The 16,096-nt window shown below is 47.0% G+C and overlaps 1 long non-coding RNA gene across 3 annotated transcripts; it reads left to right on the top strand.

Annotated features, from left to right (window-relative positions):
• The first annotated feature begins 7,173 nt into the window (after positions 1-7,173).
• On the top strand, positions 7,174-15,645 carry LOC119341907. 3 transcript variants are annotated; one of them, XR_005165324.1, is made up of 10 exons: positions 7,174-7,640; positions 13,329-13,400; positions 13,556-13,678; positions 13,757-13,860; positions 13,960-14,001; positions 14,484-14,628; positions 14,746-14,879; positions 14,972-15,027; positions 15,321-15,361; positions 15,515-15,634. It is a non-coding gene; the product is annotated as an uncharacterized LOC119341907 (long non-coding RNA). The 3 variants fall into 3 exon arrangements; XR_005165323.1 differs by having other exon boundaries at positions 14,746-15,027; positions 15,515-15,636; XR_005165325.1 differs by lacking the exon at positions 15,321-15,361 and having other exon boundaries at positions 14,746-15,027; positions 15,515-15,645.
• The last annotated feature ends 451 nt before the right edge of the window (positions 15,646-16,096 follow it).

The following is a 16,096-nucleotide window of genomic DNA, read 5'->3' as shown; positions in this document are numbered from 1 at the left end:
CCACTAATAACAAGGATTCACATATTGGGGTAGCATGCCCGTCAGATTGTGTCCCGCAGGTCCCGTGTTCTACCCCTCATGTCCACATCTTTTTGTTGGAATTAAAATTCTTAATTTATGTTGTTAAATGCAACGACATAAGGACAGAGTATGCTTGTAAGACATGAAGTGTATATCCTTGTGGGTTGGTTAGCTGCGCGGTTCGGCTAGCGGCGGTCGCGGTACGATTCCTCGAGCGTGCAATATTTTCATTCTAACATAACTTGTGCTCTTTCGCTGATAATGGGTCCCGCACCTATCAAGGCTTTTTTACGCAATAAAAAAAGTAGAGGGTGTTTTTGCAAAAACACACGTCACACGCCTGGTCTACAGTACCCAGTCAATGAAAATGGCCCTCCACGCCATGCTGTCATGCTTCGTCATCGCCACATGCATATACAAACGAGTTCTGCACCGTATTTGCACGACGAGCCAAGTTGTGGCATCAATATAATGTATGGCACAAGTTTTGATACTAAAGTAATTTTCCTCACCAAGTTTAAGCACCGGTGGTGTAATTGACTCAAAAGAAAAAGTTGCACTAAAGTCGGTCTCGTTCAAAGTGAAAATACGGATATTGTAAGAAAAAACAAGTAAAAGTACGGAAAGCAAGAGACATTTATATATCGCGCATGCTACGAATCATCCTGCTGATGCCAAAAAAATTTAAGCCGCCTCGCAGACCGTTAGATCAGCTCGACCATGTCCGTTCGATCCCTTCGTCTCAGCGATGGAATGGTCAATGCACACAGTCTCCTCCTGCCATCGCACAGACAGGCCCCTCTCTCCGCTTCGATCTCTTAGCATCGCGAGTCGCCAGCGAGTGCTGCCATGCAACATCCGGAGCCGTCAGCGAGTGTTGCAACGGAGCACGAGTAGCCGCCGGCGAGCACCGCGGTTCAGCACTGGCCGCGAACGCCGCCTGCCGCCCCTTGCGTGCTGCGTTGCAACGACACAATGAGCGCCGCCGCCTCTGATCTCCTCCTTGGTGATGCATTGTAGCACCGGCAACGAGCGCTGCATCGGAGCAACGGGACCCGCCGCGTGAAAGCTCCATTGAAGAGCCGAGCTTCGAGAGCCGCCGGCAAGCGCTATGCTGCCGCACGGGGAGCCGTCCCACGTGAGTGCTAGCTGCATCAGAGAACGGAGTTGCTGTCGGCGAGCGCTCCATTGCAACTTCATCGTCGGCGACTTGTAGCACCAGCAGTGCCGATGAGGCTGCATCTCAGCGTCAGCGCGCGTCGACGAGGTTGCACTGTAGCACCTATGCCCTTCTATAGTGCTGCATCGCAATACCGGCTGGCTCCGGCGAGTGTTGCCTCACAGCGCCGGTGACTCTTAGCGGTGCTTCCAGATGCTCCATGGCAGCAGCTGTGAACGGTGACCCCCACCCCGGAGAGCTAGCGCCATGTTGCAGTGCGCCCCTTGCAAAAGGATGCCTCTCCCTGGACGTTGCAACACGTGCGTCATCCCCGGTCGCCGCTGCGAGCGGCGGCACCGCGGCAAAAAAAATTGCTTGTAGCGCTGGTGGCGACTGTGTTGGATTGCAGCGGGCTTGCAGTCCCTGACGTGGGTTGGAGGGCGAGGGTGGTATGTGGCTGCTTCGTCCCGTTTCAAGAGGAAAGGCGAGAGGAAGAAGATGAGCCACGGCTGGATCCTGGGAAGAGGATAAGGCTGAGGGGATGAGGCTGATCGGTGGGGATGAAGTGGACGGGACCCGCAGAGAACACGTGTCAACCAGAGGAGGCGGTTTGACGGGCAAGAAAATCATTGGGTTTTGAATAAGGACGACGCTACGTGTCCGCGGGTGGATAAAGTTAAAAGATCGGCCACCTCTCTAACCATTGGATGAAGTTGCGAATGACCACGTGATCTACCCATGTGATCCATTGTCTTTGCAACAAATGTGTTGTTGCTTTAATTTCTGCAACATAGGTTCAGTTGCAGAAACTATTCGCAACAAAGGTCATGTTGCAAAAAATTTGGAAACTTTTTTTTCTCTGAACCTGTTGCAAACAAGAGCCTTTTTGCAATAAGAGTCTTATTGCAAAACATCACGTTGCAGAAGACAAAATTCGAGTGCGAATCCCACTCCACACCATCCAGCAACGACCCAGACATGGGCAAGGTCAGGGACAACCGAGGGGTGGAGGCTGCCAAGGCAAGGTGGCGTCGATCTCATCGATGCGGCGCAGATCCGGCGGGAGGCGGCTCGGACGATATCTTCATGGGGTGTTGAAGCGACCAGGAGAGAGGGGAGGACAGACGAAGGAGGAGAGGGAGGGGAGAGCATGCTCGTCTGCCCTGATGCCGACGTGTCTGGTGGTGCACGTGTCTAGAGGCTTTGGGGATGCAGATCTTGCAACAAGCTATTTGTTGCGGGGGAGGAAATTGCAACGGTGGTCCAGTTGCAAACCTATGCTATGGAAAGAGAATGCTTCTAGCCATCTGATTAAAGACATATCCGACAGCGATAAAGGCGATGGGTGCACGCAAAAAGATCGGTCGGGTGAATAGAAGCATTTCCCTTAGAATAAACGTTTTCCTTTATATATTAGAGAATTATAAAGCGGCTAAAGTCCCACGCCTCCGGTGCGTTCGAAGTGTTTGTCCTATGTGTTTCGAAAAATAGCAAGCTATAGCACTAATAGCACGCTATAGTGTTTTGAAAAATTCGCAATTTGTTAAATAAAATAGTATATAATGTTTTGCTAACAGTGTATTTTAAGGGTGGCGCTATGTTGCTATAGCGCACTTTTTTTTCATTGGTTTAAACTACACTAGATGTTTCTCGTGGACTTCAGAAACTGCGCAGGTTCCATCCTATTGCTTTATCCTCTTGCATCCATCTGGCGCAACCGCATCTTCTTCTCTTCCTCCTCCTCCCAGTTCAGATCCATCCCTCCCTGTGCATCATAAGCGTCGACTATCCCATGGCGCCTCGCCTCTCCCCATGGCAGCAGATGACCACATGCCCCCCGACCTCTCCCACGCCACCGTGCCTACTTTGGCTGGCTATGGGAGCTAGTGGCAGTCGGCACGGATTTCTTTGGATGGATTGTGTAACATTATGGCATCCTCACACCCGACCTCACAATCATGCACTCTCTGTCAATGCCTCTCCCTGCTGGCCACGGGAGCCAGCGCCATGAACTAGGCAGTCTCATCGTCCTCCAGTTCCTGGCACCACTTCGTCGACCCCCGCCGATGTTGCCTACCTCGCCAACCTTACCTCGGTCGTCTCCCTGACTCCCGGTGGCATCGCATTTCCTCGGCCACTTCCACCTTGCTGACTACCTCCACTACATCGCGATGGCCGCGTTCCCGAATTAAACTCTGGTAACATCTTCCCCCTATTCCACCACATGTGATTATTTTTCTCGCTGTGACCTGTGACCCTACTTCCTATGTGTTTTAGTGCAAGTAATGTTTGTAGTTTCAGAGGCTGCAAATTTTCAGATTTTATAGGATACTAGCAAAACAGCCCGTGCGTTGCAACGGGAGAGAAAACATAACACACACTCTTAACTCAACAACCATCACTTAAGACTACAATAGGTTCATCTCTTTTATTTTTGCGAGGCATCATATTTGTGTTGCTGCTTATCCTCCTTCTCACCCTCGCCGGCGATGGCCTCGGTGTTCACACAAAACAACAAAAAACGTGTGTTGTATATGGTTAATCCTAAGGCGTCTCTCTTTCCCTCTCTCCTCCCTCTCTCTCTCTCTCTCTCTCTCTCTCTCTCTCTCTCTCTCTCTCTCGCACGCACGCTTTCTCTCACTCTCGCGATGAGAAATCTGTTGTTTTCCCTTGCGACATTTTTCAGAGGTATGCCCGTGTAGTGATCGATGTTTTATTTTCCATATATGGTTATAGTGGGGTATTTATTTGCAATCTGGATCGCCGCAGGTATGAAAAAACGGATCTTCCGCTATAAATTATAAGTTTGCTTCCATAACAATATTTTAAAAATATTTAACAGGTAAAATTAACATCATATTTAGATTCCACACATTTTTCTAATAGAATTTCATATATAATATGTTAAAATCGAAGTTACGGTTTAAAAGATACAGATAATTTAGAAAATCATTTGGTTTGACTCAAATATATTCTAAAATAATATTTAAAAATACTTAACAGGTAAAAATAATCTCATATTCATATTCTACATATTTTTCTAATCAAATTTCATATATAACATGTTTAAATCGGAGTTACGGTTTAAAAGATATGGCTGATTTTAAAAAGCATTTGTTTGACTTAAATATGATCCGTGGATGAATTACCTACAACATCAGGGCGGGTTTCGAAAAATGTAAAATAACGGTTCGCGTGTGACTTAAATCCGGACGGCGGGTTGATTTCAAGAAAAGACAGGAACTTTTGTATAAAATACAAAAATAACGCTTCGTTTTAACTTAAAACGGGACTGCGGGTTGAATTCTCTGAAATAGAGGGACTTTTCTGAAAAAATGCCATGACGGACGAAAGAAACCCAATTTGCTTTGTTATTAGGTAAAGATACGGATTGCACAATTTGGTTCATTGCTGGTTTTTCCCTTTTGGTTTTGCTACTATTTTTTAACACAATACAACACAGATATCCACATATACTCACCCTATGAACACACACAGGCACACCCTACTTCTATGAGTACCTCCGAGATACTAAGCCGACACCACATGTTATATCGACGAAGTCAATGCAAGCGTCTTGGTAGTCAGACGTTGATGCCAACATACACACACACTCATCCATATGAACACATGCACACACTCACATCTTGAGATTGACGAAGTCAACGTAGCCGTCCTGGTAGTCGATGTTGATGCCCACATACACACATACACTCATCCATCTGAACGCACGCACGCACACTCAAATCTTGAGATTGACAAAGTCAATGCAGACATCTTCGTAGTCGACATTGATGCCCACGTACACACACATACACTCACCACTATTAACGCGCGCACACACACCCTACCTCAATGAGCACCTTCGAGATATTGAGTAGACACAATATCTTGAGATTGACGAAGTCATCGCATGCGTCTTCGTAGTCGATGTTGACACCCACGTACACACACACCCACCCTTACGAACGTACGCACACACACCCTACCTCTATGAGCACCTCCGAAGTACTGAGCCGGCACAACATCTTGATGTTGACAAAATCACTGTTGGTGGCTTCATAGTCGACTGAAACATCTTCTCACACTGAATGAACACCAGTGCCCAAGTCTAGGACTTGAACCCTGGTGGGCCGGCACCACCACAAGGAAGCTAACTATATGCTCAGTTCACGCTACCAGTTTTTTATGGGTGTCGGTTTGGTTGATTCACCACTTTTACTTTGTGTCAAAAAGGAATACGCTGCTTAGACTGAACCTTCCTCCTGTTTCATGGACGTCTCCCATTTATTCTTGCCGCCTCCAATCTCTCCCATTTTCTCCACCAACACACGTTCCATCCTCCAATCTCTGCTGTTGTTTCAGTTTTAGTGAGTTTAATTATTAGTTTCTCTTCTTTTATCTCTTAGTGGTTAGAAGCGACCGGTAATAGTTTTAGGTGACATAATAAACTCGCTTTATCATGGCACTATAATTGAACCTAACTCCCTTATTTATTTCTGACTTGTGGTTAAGGTAAATTTGATGCTTTGGTTCAATAAGTCGTAAACAAAACCATGGCTTAATATCTTTTGCTCAAATACTTAGAGCCATAGAGAACATTTAAACGATAACCAAAACACATTATATTTTTTATGGCATGAGATTATATAAGGATCTATTGTAAGCCCTATTCGTCGGTTGTGGTGTCATTAATTTGCATGAAAAAATAAATCATGTTTACCCCTTAGATCTCCAGAAAATGCCACGAGAAGGCCTAAAGCTGACTTTTGGAGGCGATCGTCGGCGAATCTGGTAGCAGGATAACCAATCGAGGCCGGTGCGGCGATGGTGTCGACCTCGAGGTGGATTTTATGCCCTGCCCTCGCTTCCGTGGTGACGCGTGCTCCGGCATCGACATGGGGGCATGCAGCTTTTGTAGGAGCGTGGTGACTCCGGATTTGCAGGCTCTCGTCGTTGTTCAACAAGCCGACGCAAGTGGCGGCGCAGTTCCAATCTAGCTTATCTCCAGCGTGCTAGTCCTCAAGACAGAGGATGGTGACTTTCTGACGTCTTTAATCAGTGCGCACAACCAAGGGTCTCGCTAGCTCCGGCAAGGAGCAGCGGTGACGGCGTGCCCTCATCCCGCGTTGGTGGTGGGGCTAGATTGGTTCCCCTGGGTGCTATTTGTAATTTTCTATTTTCCTAGGGCATTGTACCACTGCTTCTTTTCAATGTAATCTGGGACCCTTCTTGCCAAAAAATAAAATAAAATACAACGAGTTCACGCGTGGCGGACTGTCTGCAAGCCTTGTGAAATAAATCCAAACCGGTCATAAGATAGTTTGTACCCAGTTCTACACATCCTTTCATTTGGTCCAGGAGGGAAATGTAATAAAAAGTGGAGATTTTTTTTTGAATTCTAATGTATTTATAGGGAAATGTAATAATACTTTCATTTAGTCCAGATTATTTTCATTTCAGGAATTATTTGGTCCAGCTCTTTTTTTTTTGAGGCAGTTTGGTCCAGCTCATTTTCATCTCTGTTCAAGATGGGCACGTACAAGCCCAGAGAAGGCCCACAAACAACTCCAAAAGACTACTACAGAGCAGGCTGAGAGAGACACACCAGCGCCCGCCTTGTTTGCTCCAAAGAAAACAAAACCAGCAATCTTGAAGTTAGGGGTAGGCCGCCATGTTTGGTTAGGACACCCCGGTAATCTCGTTTTTGCCCCTGTAAACATTTTATCAAGATAAATAAAGCTTCGCGCGATTGTCTCAAAAAAAATCAGTGCGGTTCTTGTTGTTGTAGCCACCCACCCGGGCGGGACGAAGCCGGCAGCTGGCCTCCATCCAAACAATAAGGTGTGCATCAAGGGCGCCTCCTCGTGCATTCCACCTCGTCAATTTTACTGTGCTAGCAAGAAAAAAAAAAGTAAAAAAGCGCAGGGCGTCGGTGCTTCTTTTCTTTCTCTCTTCGTATCACGCAACCTCCCCTTTTCTCCCTTCCCTAGGCTGCCGCCGCCACTGCCCCAGTTCCTCCGGCGCCCGGCACCACGGACCGGCACCACAGTCCGCCGCCTCTATCCCCGCCCCGAGCTCCGCCGCCTCCTCCACCACCGGCTCCTCGCTGTAGTGCCAGCACCGGCCCGAACACCAGCTCCCCCACCCCTCCCTTTCTTCCCCGAGTACGGCAGCGGAAGGAGGGCCGCGACGCCGCCGCCGAGCACGGTGAGACCACTTTCGTCGGATCTGTCGATTTGCCAGACTCAGCTCAACATTGCGGCCGCTCTCCAAGGTGAGGAAGAGGAGTGCGGCGGCGAGCTCTTCGAGTCGGGGCCCTCGCTGCTCGTCTTCCTGCTCATCATCCAGGGCGGCGGCATGGACCTCTCCTGCTACGGCGAGAGGCTGCTCAGCTCCGCGCGCTTCGCGTGCTCCCTCAACCTCCCCCCTCCCCGGCCCCAACCCCTTCCTGCTCGAGGTATCGCGTTGCTCCCTCCCTCCCTGCCATCCACCCTTTGTCCTGTGTTGCATCCAGCCATCCAGTGATATTATTGGTTGCTTTTCATTGTGCCATGCGCCTGTAGGTTCCAGTTTGAGCTGCTGATGCGGCAGCCGCTGGATTTGATAAAAGGGCATGCAAGCTGCAGAAATTTGGGAAAAAAAAATACATGATGAGCCTATTAAACATGATTTCTATTTCACGTGGATCCTACTTGTTAGGAATATGCAACTTGTATTCCCATGAGGCCATAGACCGATATATATATACATGTACAGGTGTGGAACATATGCAGGAAACCCCTCATACAACGAGATAAATATAAAGGGGTACATGACTTATATTATAACTCTAACACCCCCCCTCAAACTCATGGTGGATGAACAACACTGAGTTTGGAGAGATAAAAGCCATGTTGTGCTCTAGTCTGAGCCTTTGTCAGGAAATCCGCCAACTGTAACTCGGAAGGCACATACTAAAGAGCAATAACCTCATCCTGCACAGCAGCGCACACATAGAAAGCATCAACACCAATATGCTTGGTGAGCTCATGCTTCACAGGATCGCGTGCAATGTTGATAGCACCTGTACTGTCAGATAGAAGCAGAGTCGGTGTAGTGACAGAAACACCAAAATCCTGAAGTAACCACCGTAACCAAGTCACCTCTGCCGTCAAAAGAGCCATTGCTCGCAACTCAGCCTCGGCACTCGAACGGGAAACTGCAAGCTGTTTCTTCGTCTTCCAGGCAATGAGAGAACCACCAAGAAAAACACAGTAAGAAGAAAGTGAACGGCGATCGGAAGGATCACTAGCCCACGTAGCATCCGAATAGGCCTGGAGCTGTAAAGAACTGGAGCGAGGAAAGAATAGACGGTGAGAGATCGTGCCTCGAAGATATCGAAGAATACGAAGGAGATGACTATAGTGAACCGAGGTGGGGGCAGAGACAAACTGACTCAGAATATGAACCGGATAAGAGATGTCCGGACGAGTGACAGCTAGATAGACAAGACTGCCAACAAGATGACGATAACGCGTCGGATCAGGGAGAGGATCACCATCAGTAGCACGGAGGTGAACATTGAGCTCCATAGGAGTCTCAACAATGCGCTCGTCAGTAAGAGCAGCACGAGCAAGAAGATCCTGGATATACTTTTCCTGGGATATAAAAAAGCCATCAGAGGTCGAAGAGACTTCAATCCCAAGAAAGTAGCAAAGAGGTCCAAGATCAGACATAAGAAACTGCTCACTAAGACGGGCCTTTACAAAGGCAATATACTCGGGATCATCCCCCGTGATGATCATGTCATCAACATAAAGAAGAAGAAGAGTCCGACCACGAGGAGAAAGGTGAATAAACAATGCGGGATCATGAGCACTTGCTAAAAAACCAGCAGCAGTGATCACAGAGGCAAAGCGCTCAAACCAGGCGCGGGGGGCTTGCTTAAGGCCATAGAGAGAGCGACGAAGACGACATACCATGCCATCAGGAACAGAATACCCAGGTGGTGGCTGCATGTACACCTCCTCACGCAGCTCACCATTAAGAAAGGCATTCTTAACATCAAGCTGAGATATAGACCAGTGGCGTGCAGAGGCAACGGCAAGAAGGGTACGAACAGTGGTCATATGAGCCACAGGAGCAAAAGTCTCGTCATAATCACGACCATGCTCCTGCTGAAAACCACGAGCCACAAGACGAGCTTTGTGACGCTCAAGAGAACCATCGGAGCGAGTCTTAACCTTGTAGACCCACTTACAAGTGATCGGACGGACTCCGGGAGGAAGAGAAACAAGATCCCAAGTACCAGTGCGTTCAAGAGCAGCAATCTCCTCTGCCATCGCAAACTGCCATTCAGGATGAACAACAGCCTGACGGTAAGAAGTCGGCTCAAGAACAGCAGCACCAGCAGTGGGAAATCCAAAGCGATCAACAGGCGGACGAGGACGAGAACGCAAACCATAAGTAGGCTGAGAGAAAGATGACGACCCATCCACAGAGGCATCAACTGGTCGTGGACGACGAGTGTAATGTTGAGGAAGAGATGGAATAATAGAAGGAGGGATCGGCAAGGTAGAATCAGGGGGTGACGACGAAGAAGTCACCGGAGATGAAGGTGTAGAATCCGGTGACAAACTGGGAGAGGAAGTCACCGGAGATGAAGGTGGAGAACCCGGTGACAAGCTAGACGAGGAGACCGGGGAGGAAGGTGACTGCAAGTCAACGAGATGTGGAGAAGGAGAGGAAGTGGAACGGAGAGGTACAGTGTCGGCGAGGGTGATAGGTGTGTCAGGAAAAGTGAGGAAAGAGATATCCTGCACTGAAAAAGTCGAGGAAGATGGGCGTGGGTAGAAAGGACGAGACTCGTCAAAAGTCACATCTCGAGAGATACGCATCCGACGACCAATAGGATCCCAACAACGATAGCCCTTATGCTCATCACTGTAGCCTAAGAAAACGCACTCAACAGACTGAGCAGTCAGTTTGGTGCGTTCGCGAGGGGAAAGAAGAACATAGCAAACACAACCAAACAAGCGAAGCAGCGAATAATCGGGAGAACGATCAAAAAGTCGCTCGAAAGGAACACCACCCTGTAGAGCAGCGGAAGGCTGTATATTGATAAGATAGGTGGATGTGGAGACGGCCTCAGCCCAAAAATGAGGCGGGAGAGAGGCAGCAATCATCAATGCACGAGCCGTCTCAAGAAGATGTCGATGCTTTCGCTCAGCCACACCATTCTGAGCATGAGCACCAGGACAAGAGAATTGAGAGAGAGTCCCGTGTTCAGCAAGAACACCACGCAACATCTTAGAGATATACTCGCCAGCGGAGTCAGCACGTAAAACACGAATGGGTGAAGAGAACTGAGTATGAACCATGGCAGCAAAACGCTTATAAATAGACAACACCTCAGAACGAGAAGTCATGAAATAAAGCCATGTGTAACGAGAGAAATCATCTATGAAAATAATATAGTATTTATGACCACCTTGCGAAGCGAAAGGGGCCGGACCCCATACATCAGAATGGACTAAATCGAAAGGACGCTTAGACACGGACTCACTATGTGAATATGGTAACTGAATCTGCTTACCAAGACGACAACCCTGACACTCTAAAGAGACATCTCCTGAGACAGACCCCAGAAGGCCTCGACGAACTAAAGAAGACAACCGAGAACCACACAGATGACCAAGTCGATGATGCCACTACTGGAAGGAACCAGTGACAGAGGCAACAGAAGCGGAAGAACTGGCGATGGTGGTAGCAGCAGAAGGAACATGAAGCCAGTCCAACTCCCAAAGACCCTGAGAATCACGGCGGCGAGGGCCAGCCCCAACCAGAGTGTGCGTGTGACGGTCCTGAACAGAACAAGAGTCAACGTCAAGGATGACACGACAACCAGAATCCGTAAGTTGACCAGCAGAAAACAAATTCATGGTAAGTCGAGGAACATGAGCAACATCAGGAACAGAATAAGAAGGAGTAGTAAGATTGCCTCTACTAGCAACAGAAAGCGGAGTACCATCAGCAGTGAAGACATGAATAGGAGAATCCAGTGATCGAAGAGAGGACAAAGTGGAGGAATGAGAAGACATATGAAAAGAAGCTCCAGAGTCCAGAACCCATGGGGATGTACCTGACTGTGTAGAGGGTGATTGCTCAGTGCGGGAAGCATCAGTCACAGAACCGGCAGTACCCGTCGAGGAAGAACCTGAAGCCGCGAGCAAACGCTTAAGTCTCAGAATATCCTGCTCAGTCAAAGCAATGGCTGAAGCTATCGAGGTAGACGACGAAGTCCCTGAAGATGATGATCGAGCCTTGCGCAGGTGTTTCTTCTTCTTGTAACACTGAGACTCAAGATGACCATCATTGTTGCAATAGGCGCAGTGTGGACGGGGGCGACCGGAGCCTCCAGAAGGAGTGGGCAAGAGCGCGGAGCACTCGAGCGAGAAGTGGTCGATGGAGCAGGTGGCGGAGGAGCACGAGTAGCAAGCACAGAGGGAACCTCCAGCAAACCAGCACCACGTAAGCGAGTCTCCTCTGCACGAATCTCAGAAAGCGCCTCCATGAGAGAAATACGGCCACGAGCAAACAACTGAGCACGCCGGGGCTCAAACTCCTTACGAAGCCGAGACAAGAACTCATAGACGCGATGAAACTCCAAATTGGCCTGGACAGCCTGGCAACAGGGGCAGGTACGACACCCAGCACTACGGAGAGAATCAAGCTGACGCCAGATAGCAGAACTCTGTGCATAGAAGTCATCAACAGTAGAGTCACCCTGCTGAAGAGCATGCTCCTGGCGGATCACAGAGAGGTATAAGGCATCACCAGAGGGCTGATAGCGCTCACGAAGACGGGTCCACATCTCAAAGACAGTAGAAAGACCCAAAAATTCAGAAGCAAACCGAGGCAGAACACTAGCAGTGAGAACAGCTGCAGCACGGGCATCATCATCAAGCCACTGGGTGTAAGCAGACAGAGCACCATGATACAACTGAAGAGCCTCCTCATAAGCCAAAACCCTCTCATCATAAGCACGATCAGCAACCTCATCAGCAACCTTAGCCGCATCCTTGGCAGCCTGATTAGCATCCGTAGGAAGAACCGATGGAGTTGGCGGGGTAGGGGCCACCGGAGGAACTGGACGTGGCGGACAACAGACCTCGCCAGAAAGAACACCCCAAAGACGGATGCCACGCATGTGAATGCGCATGAAGCCAGTGAACTCGGTGTAGTTAGTACCATCAAAGATCACCGGACAGCGAGGAACAGCAACATAACCCGATGCAGCAGACATTTTTTTTTAGATCCGATGAGAACGACTGGATCGGAATCAGGCGCTGCTACGGGAGCAGCGAGAGCCGGCGGGAGAGGAGATCAAGGGCGCCTGCAGGACGAGCCCCCTGGGCCGATCTGACGCCCTGGGCGCCTGCGGGAAGGGCGGCTGGGTGGCGCCCGAGCGGGACAGGCCAGCAGCCGAGCTCCCTGAGCGCCGGCTGGACGAGAGCGGGACGGGCGGCTGGGTAGGAGATCGGGGGCTCCTGAGCGCCGGCTAGACGGGAGCGGGACGGGCCGGCTGCCGAGCGGCTGGAAGACACCCGATCGGGACGGGGCCGGCAGCAGAAGCCCTGCTAGCGGCTGGCTGAAGAGGAGATCGGGGGCTCCTGCGGACGAGCCCCCTGCTTCGATCGAGAGACGAAGAGGAGATCGAGCGGATTGCTTCGATCGAACAGACGGATCAAAAGCACGAGTTGCAGCGTGCAAAAAATTGACCTAGCTCTAATACCATGTTAGGAATATGCAACTTGTATTCCCATGAGGCCATAGACCGATATATATATACATGTACAGGTGTGGAACATATGCAGGAAACCCCTCATACAACGAGATAAATATAAAGGGGTACATGACTTATATTATAACTCTAACACTACTTAGTACAATATCCAACAATTCAGGCAATCGGACACTGATTTCAAGCGATGGTTCATCATGTTGCATATATTTGTACAGAATATTCACTCAGTTTTTTGTTAAATAAGCTACCTTTGTAGCTTCCATCATTTGGAAGATAAGTTTTTTTAGTTTAATAAATATATGTTACTTCTGTCAGTTGTAATGGAAGATTCATGTTTTGGACTTTGGCCATAATTTGCAGAAGGAAATGGATACTGCTGTCATTCAGAAGGACTTGGGCCTTCCAGTTGGAGAAACAATATTCGGGAAAACAGTATGCTTTTCGTGTATAAGTTACTTTTATCTACTTTCCACAAGAAAAATCCCATTTGAGTAGAAACTTGTATTTACTGTGCTAGATACTGTTACTTTTATCTACTTTCCACAAGAAAAATCCCATTTGAGTATAAACTTGTATTTACTGTGCAGTGTGCTAGATACTTATCATGGGGTTCGGAGCCATTGGCATGGAAATTGCCAAGAGACTAAGACCATTTGGAGTGAAAATTCTTGCTACAAAAAGAAACTGGTCATCAAATACAGTGTCTTGTGGTAAGCTGCAGTAGTTGCAGTATCATTCCCTTATTAGATGTTGTGTTATCTTCCTCTCTCAAAATATTGCTATTGCAGATCTTGATGGGCTGGTTGACAAGAAAGGTGGTCCAGAAGATATGTACGAACTCGCTCGAGAAGCTGACATAGTTATAACTTGCATGACGTTAAACAATGAATCAGTTAATTCTTCTCTATGTTCATTTATTTAATAAAAATTCTGCCAGTAATATCTCTATTTGACTTCAGTTATGCGGTTACTAAGCTATAAATGTTTATAGGTTGGGATTGTGGATCACAAGTTCCTGTCAGCTTTGAAAAAGGTACATGTATTTTTCTCCAATATACTTGTCTGCGTCGTAGGAGATTTACATCTTATTTCTTAAATCTTCTTATGAGATTTATTTATTTTACGGAATAAATAAGCCATCATTCTTGATTCATCCTGTAAGAAGAAAATTGGTATATGAGGAAACATTAATCTTAGAATAGTGTTGGAGGATCAGATTGTGCTGGTGTATTCATTGGAATAACCATCAGAAAATGCCAAAATGATCCCAGGAGCATATGTTCTTGTTTCAAAGAACAAGCGTGCTGCTCCAAGTTTTCAAAAGGAAAAGATATCAAGAATATTCATAGACGTTCGTGGAATGTACTGTATGTACAGCTCTTTTGGTAAAGTATCTATAAAGAAATGCATACAATGTGTGGTTCTAACTATCCATGTTTATATTTAAATGTCAATAAGATCAGTATGGATGTGGAGCCATGGTTCTCTCACTAGCGACAATGTGTATTCTTGCAGTTAGAATGGAGTTGTTTTAAATACTAGACTACCTACAGGACTGAGCGCTACAGGTGCGGAGGATAGTTCTTCCGATTAATCGTCGTGTTGAGGCAAGTGCACGGCGGACCTTTTCTCCGTATACTTGACTGTGTTGTTGATGCAGGTACACACCCTCCTCTCTTCTTCCTGATATTTTCCTTCCCCTTTCTTCCAGTGCCCTACTTCTAGACCATCTCATCTATGTAGTCATGAAATTTCATTTTTCTAAAATTTAATTCAGGTCTATGAAAATAAGTTGAGTAGTCTGACTAGAGGATGACAGAGGACATCGAGATTTTGATCCAGCAGCCTTGCCCCCTTTCGTCCGGTGTGCCGCCTGCAGGAGATTACGTTCTAGATCTTCAGAATTTTTAGGTACTCACTCTCCCTTGATGCTCTTTGATGGAACCTACTTTGCAGGAAAGCGTGCCAGTAGTAAGAAGTTTTAACAAGTCTGTTACTGAAAGTGCTGTAGGCACTGATGTGATCCGAGGTGACCAACCTGAGCAGCAGTTTAGTGAAGGTATACTCAGACCCGAGGATCCTAGAAAATTATAAATTATACTGTAGATGTTTGCATAGCCAGATCATTGATAGGTGCATATTATTGTGCACACAAGCAAACTTAGTTGAGTACTTCATTGATTAATTTGGACTAACTGAATGTGATCTTCCCAATCTAATATGTGTACTTCTAGCTCTAAGGACTAGCAAGAGTTAAATATTGCAGGTTGTAAATGATGGAACTCATATAACTGAATGTGAATGAAGTACCGATAGTTGCTAATTTTTGTATTTTTGGTTTGTACAACTCAGGTGTTTGATACAGTTCTCCTAAAAAGGGAGAAGTGTCTGAGGTGATTTCTTCTTTGCATGATATTACAGTGTCCTCCCGTATTTTCTGTTTTTTGTAGGCATGTTAAAATGTTGTTGTTCCTTTTGACCACACTCATGTGTCTGTCCACTCACCAGTCACCATGCCTAACAATTTTCTATTTATTTTTTTGTAGGAAATCTACTTGCTCTTTCAAGCTATGAATATTTTAGATCAGTATATTTTAAGGTTGTAAAGACTGATGTGTCGGCTAAAGATTAAAGATCATAAATTCATTGTTTACCCTACCAAGTTTATTTCTCTTTGAAGATTATTCTAGAAACTATATTATAAGTCCATTGCTACTTTTTACATGTAACTTATGGTATATCCTCATATATGTCAAGACTATAAACAAGTGTCTTCGTCCTGCTCATACATCTTGTCATTATGATCAGCGTTAACCTCTCCCATTGCCTTGGGGGTGCAAAGTGAATATGTTGATATTGATGTCATTTTATTCTTGACTAGATAAGGTCTAACCTTAATCTTGAATTTTCTTGGGGAAGTGTTCCAACCAAATGTTGTGTGCACCCAATCGTACAATAATGACCAATTGGTTGTAAACTTGTAGCAAGCTGATAAGCTTTGTCCCATCGATTAGCAGGATCGGTGTTTCTCTTAGACATGTAAAGAAAGGTTACATGAGTTGAGATTAGGGATCAAACAAGACCGAAAAATGTGCTCAGTCAAGATAGGGCCGCATAGGAACGCCTCA

The sequence above is a fragment of the Triticum dicoccoides genome, chromosome 7B, assembly GCF_002162155.2.
Source record: "Triticum dicoccoides isolate Atlit2015 ecotype Zavitan chromosome 7B, WEW_v2.0, whole genome shotgun sequence".
NCBI lineage: Eukaryota > Viridiplantae > Streptophyta > Magnoliopsida > Poales > Poaceae > Triticum > Triticum dicoccoides.
This window is presented reverse-complemented; position numbering and strand designations above follow the sequence as displayed.